Below are 4,997 nucleotides of genomic sequence, written 5' to 3'. Positions count from 1 at the left end.
ATATGTGTGTGTGTGTGTGTGTGTGTGTGTGTGTGTGTGTGTGTGTGTGTGTATTAACTTGTAAAACCACTTGTGCGGACTTTTTCTGTGGGCCAGCACATTTTTGTCAATATTTAAGAAGGGATTAAAGGGATAAGAAGTTTTTCTGTTGTTAATTTAGTATTTTCCGCATCTCGCAACAAAGAAATACGAGTTTACAGAACGGTTGTGGATTTTATTGAAACCCAATTTAAAGATTCGAGTAAAACAACTTAATTTCCTTGTTCCTATGTTGTCGCCATAAATGTCAACAATTTATATTTTAAAGTTTTTCCAACATGAATTACAAATACAACAAATACAAGCTGTGCGTTTAAGAGTGTAGTAGCACTAATGAAAAATTGTAGGCCCCGCTATCATTTAAATTGCCCACCCCCGTGTCATAAAATGAATGCACTTTGGGAATTTGCGCTTGAAAGATTTGCTCGTTTCGCCCCAATAAAAAGCACTGCAAGTCTATGGCGTGACCGTAAAGCCGCATGTTGTTTTTTTTACACTGTCCATATTGAAGAGTTTTCACAGTTTGTGGTGGCATAATAAAGGCCCAGCGGCCTAGTGCGTGGCGAGCCTCAGCCCAGTGGGGGTCCACATTGTCCTCTCGGGGGTCTCGCGCCTCGCACGTGCCCCCACATTGATCGCTTTGTGCGCAAGACCAGAGGGGATGGGGGTGCGTGGGTTTCAACTTTGCCAAGTGCACGCTGCGGGGCCCCGCGCACGCGAGAAGTTTGCATGCGTGCACTCACTTCTTGTGCTGGGGCCAACTTGAAGAGGGTCACGTGACTCTGTCGGCCACGTAGTGCAGCAGCGGCCGCCGGCTCGCCCAACGAACGATTTATTGAACGCAGCTTGACAGATGGCTGGCTTTGGTTGGGCTGCGGATGGGGGCGGGGGTGGGGCAATCTGTTGCTTGGATGCTCACGCGTCACTCGCTTGTCCGTGGATGATGTCTCGTGCTCAAACAGCATTTAGACATCCGCTAACGGCCCTAACCACGCTGGCCAGTGCGCTGGCCATGGAGGCATCCGGACAAAGGGGGACGCCATTTGTGTGCACGCGTGTCTGTATGTGAGTGAGTGTGTGTGCGCGTCTGTGCGTGCGTGCCTGCGTGTGCGTGTTTGTGTACGCGTGTGTGTGTGTGTGTGTGTGTGTGTGTGTGTGCGCGCGCGTGTGAGAGTGCGTGTGAGAGTGTGTGTGCGCGTATGTTAGTGGAATTTAGGCACAATAATGCCTTGAGATACGGATTTAATTCGATCCGCAATCATGCTCGTAACTTCAAACACTCCTTTTCCCATGCACCGAAATGAATGGAAATGCACATTAATCCGTTCCTTCCCCTTAAAAAACGAAAATTGCTGTAAGGTATGTTTCAATGAGGTAAAATATAGCACTCCATGATATTGTACTTTACAAAAACTCATATGTAAAAAAAAAAAAAACAAAAAAAAAAACAACAACACTTTTTGTCACATTGCATCAATATAGTGCTAAAAATAGTAACATATCCCACAATCCCATGCGGCCGACATACTGGCAGTCAGCTTTGCCTTTTTTCGTAAACACAAGTGTAAATATTTGTTTTTATAAATCTTAGTTTGCACTATGAGATGTTTCAAATAGACTTTGACAATCTAGCAATGGAGAAAAATACACCGAGACTTTAGACAGGCATGTGAGCGATCGGCAAAATGCATTTGAGTGGAGATTTAGGTCCTATGAAACTTCAACAGCAAGACTGGATTGCTGATGCGAAATTAAATGGGTAATCCGAAGAGCTCAAAGCCCTCTATTGAATGGCCATTGTCCCGCTCCTTCTGGTGTAACCACCTTAGTCCCCTGGGCACAGTATAAGACTGATCGACAGATATACTGTTCATTGAGATGTCTCACTGATACTTAGTCGTTCTATGCAGAGGTTAAGGATTGCACTGCATGTCTGTCAATATTTTTATCATGTCTGTTACATGTGTTGATGCACAGTTTGCGCACAATCCGTTGTTTAAATGGGTAACGCACTGCAACGTAGCTTTTTGGGGTTAGCATTAAATTATTGGACGGAAAGGCTGTGTGTGTTGTTTTAAATGTGCATGGTGTAATTTTGTTTTATGTTTATTTTGACAGGAAACGTTAAGGCCTAATAACCAGCTTGAACTATGTTTTTTGAAGAATTGTTCACTGATTGTACCATCCACCACGCAGCACTCGTATCTCAACTCTACACTCGCAGTCAAGAAAAAATGGGTCCAACAACAGCTTGTATTTCAGGAAAACTAGTAAGTGGGCTCACTCGTATCTCAAGGCATCACTGTTGGTACATTAGGGGTTGAACCGATGAGCCAACAGTCAACGAATGTTTTTTGCATCTTGTCATCCTCTTTGATCACTATAGAGAGGATGTTCGGCTACAACTGCCAGACTGAAATGCTCTACCTCGTAATAAAACCAATGCCGGGCACACAGTCTTCATATGTGTGTGCAGGTCAGAGAGTACGAAAATACACAGAGTGCCGAATGCGTTTTGTTTTTCTTGAAATCAGAATAACGTGCAAATAGTAGCTGTTGTGTTTCCATCCAAAAAAAAAAGGCTCTTCAGTTTAGGGAGTCCTGCTTTTAAGAGGCCGCTATAAAGAATTAACATCTGCCCATGCTGACAAGTTGGCGCACAAAGGCTCCTGACAGGAATAGAAAGTCAGACACTTGGCATTTACTCCAAAAACAGCATGATAAGGAATCACTGCTCCTTATGTATGAAACCTACAGTATATTGGGGAGGAAAAAAGGAAATTGGCACAATCAGATAGCACACTCATGGCCTTCTCACCCAGAGATGCGGCGAGGTTGCATGTCTGTATGCAATGTGTGCGAGCACTCCCCAGGTACATGCACCCCTGTTCCCCTACATCGCACACCCTCCCATATGTCCCATGAGTAAGCGTGGCCTCCATCACACCTGCAGCCTACACAGGGAATTGGAAGCTCATCATCTCCCACAATCCCCACTGCTCTCCCCAATGAATGTCAGTCCAACGTAAAGGGAACTGCATCCAGCTCCCATTTGCACTAACACAGAAAGCCAGCCTTCTGGAAGAGGTCACGCTGGGTACATGCATCTGATCTAAAACGGCCTCAATTATTATAGTCCGTTTCAGGATTATTTCATCATTTCCAGAAGAATTTAGTACTTTACTGAATCAGTCCTAAATTATCGTTCACCATTGAAATGAATAGAAATGGTATGAATCCGTTCCAAGAAAAACAAAAACAGTGTTTGTGGATCATGATTTATTCATTGTCGTGCGGCTTTTTCTGGTGTGCATGCCTTTGCTACATATGGTGCGCTATAATACAGACATATGGGTTTACACGGACATGGAGGAGATGGTCACAACCTCTCACTGGGATGCAATATGAATTGTCATTCTTCTCCAAGGAAACATCTATGTTGAAGTATCCGTTACTTCAAAGGGTTATAAAACACCGATGCTATTTGTTAGCCCGTTTAAGGAGTTTTTTTTCCATTGTTTGTTAGCATTAAGCTCAGCAGCGTTTCCTAATGCAAAGCTATGTGGTTTTTTTTTAAATGCACAACCTTCAATTGTTTTACATTTACATTTACTTTAATGGCAAGATTCAACTGCGAATGACATTAATCACATTGAAGCCTCTTTTTTGAAGAATTGTCGACAAGGTGCCAAACTACTATTTGTTGGAAAATGAGTTGAGTTCACTGCCACCATAAAAGCACTCCTATCTCACATTTTTGCTCTCATGTCAAATGAAACCAAACCAGATGACAGCTCGAATCTTGAAAAGTTTATGTCTGATGACTCATATCTCAAGGCAGCCCTGTATTTGGTTTTCAGAAATTCTATACATCTATACATTTATTGTCATTCTACTTTTGAGTTGTTGTTTTGAAAGATAGTCAAAACAGGGGAACTCATGTACCAACAATTTAATGACTGCTGTTGCTCATAATTAAGATAACCCCCTTCCTTACGACAAAAAAAAAAAAGAAAAAAAGGAAAGGAAGAATCAGTGCCACAAGTGAGTTGTCTCTCACTCTTGTCCCCAAGGGGCTCGGAGTGAAATGGGAGGGATCCTTGCTCTTTGCTGACAGATGGGTCCTTGTTCCTGGCTTTTTCTTCATCTCCCTCTTTTGCTAAAACACAGTCACACTCACACACAGCAAGACTGCACGAACACAATGGGAATTAAAGCTCTCCACACACATGCACCCTGCACTGCTGCTGAAAGCTGAACCCCAAGTAGACATCATAAAAGATGGCGCGAGCGGGGTGGGCCGTGGTAAGGGGTGGGCTGCATGCATGGCACAAAATGAGGAAGGCTGCGTGATGCAAAGGCATTGTTATTCACTCTGCAGGAAAGGTTTTTGGCAACAAATTTGTACACATGGTAGAAAAACTCGCACACTTGGACTGCCATTTGGGAACAGTATTGTATATACAGTATGGTTATATGTATGTTATGAAGTCCCTTGGTAAAGATTTCTCGATATGCTGTTCAGTGAGGCTGACTGTGATCCTATAGGCAAGATGAGGCAGTGTGATTTATGTAACTCATTTCATACACAAAGCAACGTGATACAAGCAAGCGATCAACACCTAAAAGCATTTACAAACAAACAGCTAAAAACATTCACAGCCATATTAAAGAGAACAAACGTAGCTTAATAAAAAATACTAAAAGAACAAACATTGAGAATGTTTTCAAACCATTTAGAAGTCAAAGATTTTAAGTCATTTAAAAGCAAATGCGGCTTTCAAAAAAATACTTGCAGTGAAATTGATTTTAAATGCCGAGGTATGAGGAGGGAGTTGTATAAACTGGATTCAAAATCATTTACACTTTAGACTTTCCAGAAGGTGAAATTGATCACACACACACACACACACACACACACACACACACACACACACACACACACACACACACGCGCA

Source organism: Hippocampus comes, unplaced genomic scaffold (assembly GCF_001891065.2).
Source record: "Hippocampus comes isolate QL1 unplaced genomic scaffold, H_comes_QL1_v1.1 scaffold113, whole genome shotgun sequence".
NCBI lineage: Eukaryota > Metazoa > Chordata > Actinopteri > Syngnathiformes > Syngnathidae > Hippocampus > Hippocampus comes.
This window is presented reverse-complemented; position numbering follows the sequence as displayed.